Raw genomic sequence first — 14,493 nt, 5'->3', positions numbered from 1 at the left:
TGGCAAAAAGTCTTCATTTATATATATATATATATATATATATATATATATATATATATATATATATATATATATATATATATATATATATATATATATATAAAATAAGGAATTACTCTTTAAAATTATGAGGTGATAATTTCAGGCGAGGCGTGACCAAATCTATCATATATCATAAACCCCGTCGGGCTTCATTGGATTTTACCACGCCCGACCTAAATTATCTTCATTAATTTCTTCGAATGGTAGCTTTCACAGCAAAGACAAAGCAAATTAAAGATTCCTGATCAATATCATAATTGAATTGGTTTTATTTACTAAAGTTATATAATTTTAAACGAACAAGTGCGCTACCACAGAGTTCAAAGGAAATTTCATTTGATATTGTTGAATACACTCGAAATTATTAAAGAATTTATTTTATAGCTATATTTCTCTACTTTAACTAGACAACTGATATTCAAAATTTGGCTTATCACCAGATAACCTTTGCTAAGGAATGTACACATTAAAAGTTAACAAAATCAATTCGTTGGCTCTTATTCTTAAGGTCAGACGACACGTTCCTCAACTTTATATAACTTTTTTCAAGGCATTTCTGCAAAAATACTATATTCTTCTTGAAAATACACTTGAATTACTGATATAAAAACAAATAAATATACAGCACAGCGGCCGGGCTTTGAACTCACAACTTCTATAACCAACGCTCCTGGCAGTGAGCGGCCACGGCTCTAACCACTCAGCCATCTAGGCATACATCCATAGACAAGTAAATTCAAATCATTTAAAAAATAATTAAAAAAACAATAATTTTATTGGAACTCTTCATTACGAGGAGATGCAAAAAAGATGCTCGAGGAACGTGTCGTATGACCTTAAAATAAAATGCGCATTAATATTTTACTTTTGTATTACTTTTGTATTACTTTGTCCCCCGAATATTTCCTTACCCTTTCTGATCCAAGAATATTTTGAATCGATGATTATCCCTTTTTCAAATTTAAAACTTTAAAATTTAAAGAGTTTTTTTTGGTTAAACTATTGCTATACCATGTGATATAGAAAGCCTTTAGACGCCCATGCGTGGCTGCAGTAATGTCGGTTAAAGACTCGGATCGCATAAAAAGATCCCTGAAGTAAAATTAATTGTCAATATTTCAGGTTAATCATGGTTATATATCTTACATAGTTACTGTTTATCCCATTAAAACAAACCAACGGGAAGTTGCGGTGTATCACTTAAAACTTTATCTCCATTTATCGATGATTTTATTCCTGTAAAATAATCAGCTGATTTAGTACTTTTATAACCACTGACCGTTCCGACGTTAATCTCGGTTGAGATCTATCGCGTGACAAACAATGTTACAACACGTTTATTTCATATTTATAAACTGTTATGTTCAGTTTTCTTATCGCCAGCCATCCTAAACAATTATTCTCTTTGCTTACAATAACTAATGTAAAATGACATACAAAAATAGAAAATATTGTACAGAATGTGAAATATCAAAAGCAGTTAAAAAAGACACAAGTATAAAAAATTATTAAGTTTTCGTGGTCATGCATTATGAAAATGACTACTAAATATGTGTGCTTAGTTACCGCGGGCTGACTAATTAAGTTAGGATGAAACTTAAATTGCGCCTGCGTAAATTGGAATTCTGGGAAGAAATTAGATATTCCGTGTTAGTGAAATTCGTACAAGTTTTGAAACTGGGGTCAATCTGCGCAAGCTAACCTTGTGAAGCTCTCAATTAAACCACCCAATATGAAATGTACCCTTTAACCCCATTGGAAAATCCTACGTTTACATGTCTTTTGTAAGGAATGTTGAAGGCCTTATATATAATAGGTTTGATATTTTTTCAGTATTCTTATTCATATACTCGGTTGAAATTGTTAAATTATTTTCTATTTGTAAATGTTTCTTTTTCTATGTCTCTATGTTTATACTTCTTCAAAACGTATCTATGGACACTGGTGAGTATTACGTGCTTTTAACCACCTAATGTGGAAAATAGAAATGTAAAGTTTTATGTAATAGATAATTTGAAATTGACAATGTACTTCGTACTTCGAAAATGAAGTGCTCCTGACGATGGCAAACGCAATGGATTGAATTTGTCTTCTAGCATTTATCATGCTATTTACCCTTTATTTGTTACTGAATTCTGGTACAACGTTTAGTTAGTATATTGAAAGATATTGCTTAAACAAATGTGATCCTTTTCTTCGATATCGTGAGAAGGAAACCGCCACCACAATTAAAACACTATTTGTTTCACAATGGGATATCTTTGAGCGTTGAAGATTGAAGAAAAATCACAAAGAATAGCAGCTATATGCATGTATATTGATAACTGTTCGAACAATGAGAGACAAATTAATGAGTCTGTGGGAAGGTTCAATTACAAGCAAAGATTAATGAATTTCAATTAGCGATTTCATTTTGCTTGATGGCACTGCACATGTGACCAAAGTTGTTCATTTAATCAATATTTATCTTTAATTATACTAGAATATCCAGTTTGTGTTTTCTTTCAAAAGAAAGTTTATTTCTTAAGTCAGTTAAATTTGTACTCTCGAGCTCTGCGTAATAAAATATAAATTCAGTTTCTCCAAACAATAAATCATAATTATAATAGGCTTTTTCAATAAAAGGATAAGAAAACAGACTTTTGTGTAATCGAAAGTGGTTCATTGATATAAATCACTGCATTGAACTAGCACAAAACTTTCCAGACGTAGCATTGGTAGACAAGACGTTAATTGTGATGAATCGGAACTTTATCTCTATATCGTGAATATCGTTTAGCAAATTGAGCAAGAAAGGAAATAGTTTGATGTTAAAGTGACAAATATTACGAAAATGTCTTTATTAAAGCAAGATATATATTTTGGTGTACTTTAACCAAAAGAAATAATGGATTTGAGCAAAAAGGCGATATTGCTTCCTGTTCATGTCACTAATTTCAGTGTTTGCTTAATAAAATGTTAAATTGATCCATGAGAAAGACCCAGGCTAAACCCTTAGCATAGCAAAACAAAGTCAATCAACAATGTATCGTTCATTTTAAAAGTATTTATCAATTAAAATTACTTATATAGTTTAAAATTATAAGTTAACTTGTACAAGACTGTTTCTTTTTGTAAAAGCATGGTAGACTGATATGAAAGTAAGGTTATTTTACAAAATTAAAGAAACGTAAATAAAATATCGTTCAAACAGTATACTCCGTCATAAGATATTTATGCAGCACTTTTTGGACGATTTAATAAAAAATGCACATGCCTGTGAAAGACGTTCGATCGAAATTATTAATAATAAAAGGAGAAATATCCAAAATATCTTCATTGACATATTATCATTTATCACTCGGAAAAAAATCACAGGAGCGAAAACATGTTTCGTATGGAAATTTGTAATGGGAAATGTTGATATTTTTTCTCCATTCGGAAGTCACTTAAAATACCGCGCATAATGATTCAATGTTATCATCAGGGTACTAATCTCCATTGACTTTTTTATTTTCAGCCGTGTAGATTAGGTGTTGGGGACGTTTGGGATAAACAGATGAGAAAACCACGACTCTTCTCAGAGGCCTTTCCTGGTAAGTCCAGAGAGTGCCTGGGGGAATCCATAGTAGTGACGGACGTCAGGCATCGCGGAGTCTTGACTCTCACTATGCACATCGGTGGGATAGCTCTTCCCTAGGCATTGACGCAAGGAAGGATGGTGATATTTTCTTAATTGCCTGTCCTTGGAAGAGATTTAGTCCCTTTCCTGCCAACAACTGTGGTCGGCCGATGCTCAAACTGTTTCTCTGTTTTGTCCATATTCCAGATGTGGTCACGTGTAAGACTGTGGTCGGAAATCAGCTTCAGTAATTCCGAGAAATAGTTGGACACCACCACCCTTTCATCATTCTAGACCTCATTGTTGAAAGAGGTTCGGGCTTCCGCAAAGGTATTTCAGGATGCCGAGAACAAAATCCCCTTCACCAATCGTCACTTGGGATGTTGTTCCTAAAACATTCAATCCTATCGACTTTGAAAGTCTTGAGACCTTGTTTCGAGATGCCAACACCCATTTCAGCAGCTTCTTTGAGGGAGGAATCGACTTTTTTCTGCTCTACTTCCACGGGGAGTGCAGGTGCTTGGCCTGCCTTTATCCCGTCAACACTGTCGATGATGTCTCCATTTACCTTATTTAAGACTGTTGTTTTGGGTATTTTAAATGTTTCGCAAGTCTTTCAATATGATATAATGTCTTTTTTTTTACCGCATCAACAGCCTTGTCCAGGTTCTCAACATATTTTTCTTGTTCTTACAAAAACCGTTGTCCTCTATTTAGCATTCTGGATTCTAGGTAAATGATAGAATTTGTTTTATTGTTAATAGATGGACAAATCTTTCATGTGTACATGTATATCTTGTTCTAGGGAATTATTAACTAAGTTTAAAGTATTAATGCAAGGCAATTGTTGAATTATGGGTGCCTAAAAGAACAATTGGTGTTTTCATTTCAGTTCGACAATTTTTTTCCCTATAAAGTTAAATGTATTTATTTTTAATATCCGAAACAAGTTTTAAATGTATAAAATAGTGCATGCTTTGATGTTGTTGGATCCAGCAGAAGGTTGAATGCGTGAGTTAAACGTTTAAGACTAGCCTAGTACTGATTAACAAAACTGTAGTTGATCAATCAACTTCATATTTCTCAAAACTGTTAAATTTTGAACAAACAATTGTTAGACATATAATGGGAAAAATGCTAAGATTTCAAAACCTGTTTTTGTAGTTGCCCCACGCCGGTTCCGTGTGATACAACTGTAGCTAAAATATTCATTTGAAAAATTGCCGTTTTGGTATGTTTGATGTATTTCTTAAAAAGAAATCAAATTGACTTGCGAAAATAATATTTTTTTTAATTTCTTACCCTTCTTAAAGGGGCATGGTCACGATTTTGGTCAAAAAATATTTTTCCTATATTAAAGGGACTTGGACACGATTTGACTTAAAATTTTCAAATTTTATTTTTTCCATTTTCAGTGTTTATACTGATAAATATAGAAGTTTATAATGCTATGTCAAAATAAGAAAGTTGAATATCAAGTTATAAGCAAGATACAGAGTTCATAATTCTTTGTTTTTTAAACAAACTCGAATATTGTCATTTTTTACATATGTTTTGTATTAGTGTAAGTTTTAATCTAATGTATCTTTCTTTGGTTGATAATAGTACTTATGAAGATACTGAATTAGTTTAATTTGTTTTTACTTGTCATTTTATCAAAGAAATGGTAATTCTCTACATTACATTTTTTGTTAACAACTATAAGACTCGAGCTTTGTTTACATAACAACCAATTCTTACCTCTGTATCTCGCTTGTAGCTAGACTATAACATTTAATATTTTGGTCAATCATTTAAAATATACCAGTAAACCATTTTATACATAAACAATAAAAAAAAAATTGTTATTTTAAATCGTGTCCAAGTACTTGTCCCTTTAATGTTTACAATGCTTCAATGAGGCATTCTTAATAAGCAACCAAAATTTGAGTGTCATTTGTTGAGTTTTAAGCGAGTTACAGAGCTTAAAATTCTTTGCCATGTAAACAAAGCTTTTGTTTACATTTTGAATGTTGAAGTAAAAAATTTCAATTCTAGACTTAAAATGAATGTGTTAAACGTTAGGAACTGTTTATCCATGCTTAAAATGAATAAGAAGATAGAAAATGTAGCTTGAAAAAGGTTGTTTTATTGGTATATTGAACATATGTACAGGACACGAGCCTTGTTTACATGACACAGATTTGTGAGCTCTGTATCTTGCTTAAACTTGCTTAGACTGACTCTCAAATTTCATTTAATCATTAGAATTGTATTTCTAAAGCATTGCAAATAACAACAGAAAAATAGAATTTGACCAAAATCGTGACCATGCCAATAAAAATAAAACAGTTCCGATTTGATACGTACTTTTAAATCATAATATACGTTAAAATAACAATAAGGTTGTAAGAGTTGCCATTCGTTGATTTGTCGTGAAAGCAAGCGTTCTTAAGACAGAGATTTCAAACAAAAAACATTATTCTGATCAAATAATTTAATAAGATAACCAATTCGGGGGCTGATTTTATCTAAACCAGGAAACATCATACTTTTCTACACACTTCCCTGAATCCTTGTGATGAGTTTTACTAATTATGGCCCCGCACTGCGGGCGCCCTCTAGTGACGAGTCTGTCCGTCCGAGATTGCTTGTCCGAAGCATATCTTCTCTCCCCTTGACCCAATCTTGCTCATAGTTTAACCACAGAGAGCCTTTGGGTAAAGGATCTGCAGTGGCCTTGAACCATGTTTCTAGGTCCAAGTTTAAGGTCATAGCACAATTATTAATAAATTCCTTGTTCGAAGCATATCTTCTCTCTCCTAGGACGGTTCAATCTAGCTCACACTTCACTCACAGGTGTATATGGTCAAAGGGTGTGCAGTGACGTTCAATAAATTTTGTAGGTCAAGGTCATATCTAACCATGCAAAAATCTATTTTTCAGCGCATATATGCTTTCCACTTCATTCTATTAAGCTCATACTTGTTGTGAATATATCAGTTTCATGTTTATTTTTAATATGTACATAAATGTTATGTTTACCTTTTTGTGTTTATGATTTATTAATTTTTAGTAGTGTTAATGTATGTCCGTTTTTGTCAGATCAAGGTATTTTGTTCATGTTTAATCCATTTTCCGTTTTTATCCGAGTGTATACTTTTTGTCGGTACATTACTACAGGAAGTAGGTTAAGCAGAAGACAGTTGCGAGAGCAGAAGCTTGAGTCAAGTTGAGAGGAGAGAAGAAAGGGTTTGAAGATGTTTAATAGAAATAGAGTTTAGGTTAGCGAATAAAGATGTTTGTATATATAGGTGTATGTGTATAAATGTGTCAGTTATCTTTAACAATGTAAAGTTATTCATGCTATTGTTTTCAGTCTTATATTGTGTTGTATTGTTGATTCATTTATATTAAGTTTATTTAATGTGAAAAGAGAACAAGAAGGTTTTTTTTCATTCAGAATTCCAAGTAAAAGCTTGCCAGAATACTTCACTTCAACAAAGCTTATGAATAACGGGTTTGTAGTGACCTTGAACCAATTTTCAAGGTCAAATTTGAAAGTCATCGCAGAATTATATGAAAATTCCTTGCTCGAAGCATACCTTCAGTTTCTTTGCTCCAATTTGGTTCATACATCACAAACATGATGCCTTTGATCAAAGAGTATGTAGTGACCTTAAATGATGTTTGTATATCAAGTGTCAAGATCATATCACATCAAACAAGATTCCTATTTTTAAAAGCATATTTATACTCTCCATGTAGCCCTTTATTAGCCAATACTTTGCTTAAACAGTGCATTTGGGTCGATTGCGAGCAGTGACCTTGAACATAGTCAATGTGAAGGTCAAAGCAGATCTCTCTCTTTATAATCATTGTAAGACAATTGATTATTTCCGATTTGGTTAATACGATCAAATTGAACAAAAATACCCTTAATGTAAGGGGTAATGAAATTGAATTAGAAGTTCTATGCCAGCTGTAAAAGTTACATGTATAGGTCAAGGTCAAAGCAGAATTCCCCAAAATTATTTTAACCCATTGTCCACTATTTAAGCGGGGCTTTTTGAGAAGGTCACCATCTCAATGTTGTCTAGTTTGTTTGAAATTGGTAAACCGGGGCAATTTGAACCACCTGCCCAACAATGCGTAATTATAAAGGTTTGGAAAATACTTTTTATCATAGTCACGCTATTTGTCGATGAGGTAGAGATTATAAGAGGCATAAATTATGAAAAGATTCTATGGCAAAATTGTTTTATAATGTGTTTACAGTTTATTTGGGTATTGTTCTTAAACGGTTAAGAACAACTTACGATGACGTATGTCTAGTTTGTTTGAAATTGGTAAACCGGGGCAATTTGAACCACCTGCCCAACAATGCGTAATTATAAAGGTTTGGAAAATACTTTTTATCATAGTCACGCTATTTGTCGATGAGGTAGAGATTATAAGAGGCATAAATTATGAAAAGATTCTATGGCAAAATTGTTTAATAATGTGTTTACAGTTTATTTGGGTATTGTTCTTAAACGGTTAAGAACAACTTACGATGACGTATGAATCGTTAAATGAGAAAGACAGAAATTTAAAAACACGATGAAGAACAGTTATTAAAGTATTCGTAAGCTCGATGTAACCTAACGTTTTATTCAACCTTAAAATTTCAAAGTGTTACAGTTATAATTTAGTTGTATGTTTCATTAGTTATATAACTTTTCAAATTAAACAAAATGTTTAATTGGTGTTTTGATATTAAATAAAATGTTCCATATGTGTCATATTTTGAAAAGAAAACACCTTAGCAATTTTTCATAATATTATTTGAAAATGAATCACGATCTTTACAATATGATATTTGACAAGTGTTCTTAGCTTATGGTTGGGGTTAGACATTAAGAGCTTGAAGCCCATTATCAAAAGGGAAAGTACCTGATTACCTCACTATGTCGTTTTAAGTTTCAGACAAATGAGAATAATGGCAATGTAGCGTGGCAATCTTTAGACAAAAAAAAACTTTCAAGACCACATATTTTCCTTCTAGTGTGTTTGTGGAAATTTTTAAGTACGTTATCTAAAAGTGGAAGTCAAAGCAAGATGTATTTTATGTCGTTGAATTTATATTATAGCCCATGGTGATTGTGCTGCACATATCTCATCATTAAAATTCAATACATGTATTTATAATAAATACTCCAGGGTGCAAACGATGCATATATGATTACAAATATATTACAATTATTGATAATCATAGGACTTCTTCATTAAAATCTCCCCTCTAACCTTTCAGATAGAAGAATGCGACTAAATATAAAGACTTCGGGGATATGGATTGCAAATGACATGTAATATCCTGGATGCTTATACAGATTAATGTTGAAAAATTATACAAAATGTTCCAAAAATTTTCGTGAGTAAAAAAGATGTCGGATGTACCATTTAAAAATCCCCGTAAAAGATATACATCTGTTTTTGTTAAGTTATCAGGCTAGAAAGAGATAGAAACACATTTTTGTTTTACCTAATATCGATCTCAACTGTACTGTCATTGCAAGGTATGTGCTTTTTAAATCGTCATTAAGTACCCGGAAGAGAGTTTAGTAAACCTAATAACATTTCGGGTTCATAAGTTACTGTTCAAGTTTTTGTCGTTAGATAACTCTTAAGATAAAGAGATATCTCTATTCAAATATTTTTTTAAAGATAAAACGATTTTTTGATGAGTATGTATTTAATGAAACTTTACTTCTTTATATTAAGGACGACTGACCCAAGTCATTTCTACAATAGTCAATGAGTTATATCAAAATAAAAATAAATCAAATTAAAACCGATTTTTAGTAGGGACAATTTCTTAACTGTTTGTAGGTTTTTTTTTCAAATTGAACATATACATGTAATGGCAGAAAGCGTTCTTCGGAGAGAAAAGATAAGTTTAATAACATTTGTTTTGTATCTGAAATAAATTTTATATCCTAATTGAAATATGATAATCCTATGATAATTTTTAGTAAATATCATTTAAATAAAGACAATGGCATCGACTGTTTTTTGTCGATGTTTTTAAGAGGGGAACATTATATAGAGTAAAAAAGGCCAAATATGCAAAATAATTTCCACAATTTTCAAAAAAATTCTCTACTCCTGCATGCATTGTTATGATGCCCATAAAGCCCCTTACCAAAATTGTTAAAATCATCGTTAAATACATTGTCTATTTAGCAGTGTTTGAGGCTCTATATTTGGTGGTGGGAGGGGATGACAAATATGTCCATGTAGTGAATATGTCACCAGGGAATCTGCTGCAGTTGGTTGTGCGTCTTCTGGCAACAAATTTACATATTTAAGTTTATCTCAAAATACAAGGCAAATTGTCACAGTGACCATATGGTATTAAATACGTGTTCTACTCTAAGAAATCTTTTTTTCTAATTTTCTGTTCATTGTATGCTAGTAGCAACAGACTGTATGAATGTTGTGTGCTTTTAAAATGAAACTAGGAATATAATAAAAGATTAACAAGTAAAAGTATACACTTTTGGCCCCCTTGAGCTAGGGTATATATAATCCGATAATGCATTAGCAACTAAATAACTGTATGCATGTTGAAAAACGTAGTTTTAGAATTAGCATGGTCAAATATAGAAAGGTCAGTCACCATATACACCATATGAAACGTGTATGGCTAATAGAGAACAGCTATTTATTTCGTCATAAGCCATTTTTCATTTAAGGTTAGTGACGTAATACTGAGAATACAGTGTTTGTAACAACCACGTTCTTAAAGTGCGCGATAAATATGCGCAAAGCGAATAAGGTTCTTCCATTACATTTCATAATGTTTATATACATGCTAAAGTCATCCTCACAAATAGTCTATAATTATTAAGAACATACATATAACCAAACAAAACGTTTATTAGCATTGCGTGTCCAATTGATTGTATTAGACTAAGTCCTAATTATGATGCTGATGGCAGTTGATCAAAGTACACAATTTACGATATTACTTTAAACTGCGTAAAATAGTTCTTAGACTCAATTTATATCTCTAATCGTCAAAACTGTGTTAACAACACCAGTTTGCTGTCCTCTTCACTGTTGGGATTTCCGGATTTGTCTCGCATATCCACTAATCGTGCTCCTTGACGAAGTATCGATTGATGTAATTTTGTCTGTGTCCCATATTCAAAGCATCTCTCTTTAGCAAAGGTGACATTGATGATACTTATGAATGTTCTTTTTTGTAACACGAACGGTCAGTGACCTTCCTTTAACTCCGGTGACTGATGAGTTTGCGTTAATGCAAGATTGTGTAACAAGAGGTCCATGGGGCCACATGCTCACCTGAGCAACAATGACTATAAATGGGCGTTCAAAAGATATTTGTGCCATATGACCCCTCAGTAGAAGAACAAAAAAAAAATATTGTAAAGTACTGCATTTTACAATTATTTTTACATTCACTTAATCTTTGACATTGTACCTTTATGGAATATAAAAAAAAAAGCCTATACAAGATATAAAACTAAACTTTTGGTAGGGGTACACTGTTAACTTCTTCTCTATATATTGGTTCTTCCCCCCCCCCCCTTCCCACACTTCAAAGCGATCAAAATATTTGAGAGCATATATGTATTCTTCAGTTATTGTATTTTTGAAAACATTATCATAATAGTTATTGTATTTAATTAAAAACATTCTGATAGATGTGAAAATAAAATTGTTCCTCAATGCGCTCAATTCCTCAAATTAAATTATTCAAACATTTAATTGGTCTCCCCATTATAAACGACTGCTGTTACCTGGCGTAAACTCATATGACTTTTATAACCTTACTCGATTGATGAATACTGTTGTCACGTGACATGTTAAAGAGCTATTATAATCAATTTTTAGAGAGGCATATCACTCTATTTTACTAAGGCCCATCAGATATTTTCATCTGTATTCAAAAACAACAAATGGCTTCAAACCTGGATGGTTTTCCACTGTAATATTTTCTTCGGAATAGTGACAATGTCTTTACCCCTGTAACAAAATGTGTCAGATCTATTAAAACTGTTTTAACAGTGTCGTTTTTATTTACTTGTGTCAGAAAAACTATATATCAAAATTGATGTAGAATTCATATTATTCATCGTAGTACAGTAGTTACAGCATATCATCCTTTAAAGGGACTTGGACACGATTTGAGATCAAAAATTTTATTTTTATTTTTTATGTATATAATGGTTTATTGGTGCATTTTAAATGATTGACCAAAATATTAAATGTTAAAGTCAAGTTACAAGCGAGATACAGAGGTAAGAATTGATTGTTATGTAAACAAAGCTTGAGTCGTATAGTTGTTTGCAAAAAAGTAATGTAGAGAATTACCATTTCTTAGACAAAATGGCATGTAAATAACAATTTAAACTAATTCAATATCTTCTTAAATAATATTTTCAACAAAAGAAAGTTATATTTGATTGAAATTTATCCCAATACAACGAATATGTAAAAAATGACAATATTCGAGTTTTGTTTACAAACAAAGAATTATAAACTCTGTATCTTGCTTATAAATTGATATTTGAGTTTCAAATTTTGACATGGCATTATAAACTTCTATATTTATCAGTATAAACATTGAAAATTGAAAAATAAGATTTGAAAATTTTAAGTCAAATCGTGTCCAAGTCCCTTTAATTTGTTTGTACTAGTATTCAACGTTTAGCGAGACATTTCTAATGATCAACCAAAATTTCAGCGTCAATCTTAGAACTATAAGCAAGAAACAAAGCTCATGATTCTGCTAGGTTTGAGTCATATTTTGTTCACATGAGTTTTATTATTGATTTTTGATAGACAACATCTATGTAGTTCTTGGAAATCAAGTCTTCCGACAATCTGTTGGAATTCCCATGGGTACCAATTGTGCCCCATTGTTAGCAGATCTATTTTTGTATTCTTATGAAGCAGAATATATTCAAAAACTTGTACGTGAAAAAAATAAATCACTCGCTGTGACCTTCAACTCAACATTCAGGTATATCGACGACATAACATTTGTTATTTCCATTTACGTCGACTCGATATATCCCAGGGAACTTGAAATAAAGGATACCACAGAGTCTGTGTCATCTGTTTCATATTTGGATATTTTACTGGACATGGACATTGATGGTAACCAACTAAGAACAAAACTTTATGATAAACGCGATGACTTCAATTCTTCTATAGTCAACTTTCCTTACTTATGTAGCAATATACCGTCATGACCTGCATATGGTGTTTTTGTCTCTCAGTTGATTCGATACGCAAAGGCATGCTCTTCTTTGAACAGTTTCTAAGGCGAAGCAAGCTACTGACAAACAAGTTGATAAAACAGGACTATTAACAGTCTCGCTTGAAGTCATCTGTTCTATTGTCGATACAACGACCTTGTCAGCAAATACAATCTTCCATTGATTCGCATGCTGACTGACGTTTTCAATACTAATTGTTAGACCATAATTAATCACCTAATTTTCTATGGACTTTTCAGATTTTTTTTTTCACGATAACGACAAAGAGCACACGGGGGTGTGACCGGTCAGCAGAGGATGCTTACTCCTCCTAGGCACCTGATCCTACCTCTAATGTAATAGAGGTCCGTGTTGGCTCAATGTTTGTATGTTGACCATCACAAACAAACTAACTCATCAACGTTTCGGTTTTTTTTCCTATATGACATTTTCCCGATTTTGACATTTACCTCGATTTTGACATGCCCAATTGTGACAAGGAGCACACGACGGGTGCGACCGGTCAACAGAGGATGCTCATTCCTCCTAGGCACATGATCCCTTCTCTATCTATTTGGAGGTCCGTGTTGCTCTGCTTTGAATTTGTATTTCGTTTTATGGATTTAAGAGATGATTCACGGTTTGTTATTGTCATTTTTTCATTCAGCTTAAGATTTTTAACTTGGTATTTCCTATTCAGCATTTAAAATGTAAAAAAAAAAAAAAGAATGGCCTAAGATTTGTGTACAAACATAGAATTGTGAGCAAAGCTATGTATCTTGCTTATAATTCGAAGCCTAACACTCAAAACTTGTTAGTAAATAGAAATTTTAAACAATTAAACAGAAGACGATGCAATAAAACAAACAAAGGGCACCATTTATTTTTCAAAATGAATCATATAATTATATAATTACCTACATATTTTCGTAAGCGATATTAAGGAGTTTGGCTCCTAAAATATTATAGTAATGTCAATCATCCGAAAACCACTTAGATATAAAGATCGGGGCCTAAAATGTTCATTTATTTTATTTGTACCAATGTCACGTGCTATTTTGTGGAAATATAGGGCCTCAAACAGAAATAATAATTTTCCTAAATTTTTGCTACAATGTTACATACAAATTGATAATTTGAAGAAATCAAACAAATATTTATAGTTTGAACAATTATTGCCTGACGTCATGACGTCAGGCATATGTAAGGTTTAAAAGTTGCAATCTCCGAAACAGTGCAGGCAATGGGACAAGCAAAATCATGATATCTCACAAAAAAGATTGACCGATGCATGTTTAAAATGTCAGCAATTACGTTCATAATTGATGAAAATGTTATATGGCATGTGATAACAACAGCGAGCAAGAGTTTTCAAGTAAAAGGGACGGTCACCATGCAGAGCACATGTGTAATCCTGCTTTAAAAATAGATCAGCATTCCACCATATTTGAACGGTTAAAAAGGGGGAGGGGGTCATCGCAACAAGTTGTAACATATTGTCTATTACGGTACAATGTAAGAAATAATTGGTGTTGGATTATCATTATAACAAGATAGTCATCAGTTTGGATTAAAACAAATATATATTTATACAGCTGG

This window comes from Magallana gigas, chromosome 7 (genome assembly GCF_963853765.1).
Source record: "Magallana gigas chromosome 7, xbMagGiga1.1, whole genome shotgun sequence".
In the NCBI taxonomy this organism is placed as follows: Eukaryota; Metazoa; Mollusca; class Bivalvia; order Ostreida; family Ostreidae; genus Magallana; species Magallana gigas.
The sequence above is the reverse complement of the archived record's forward strand: the minus strand, read 5'-3'. Positions refer to the sequence as shown.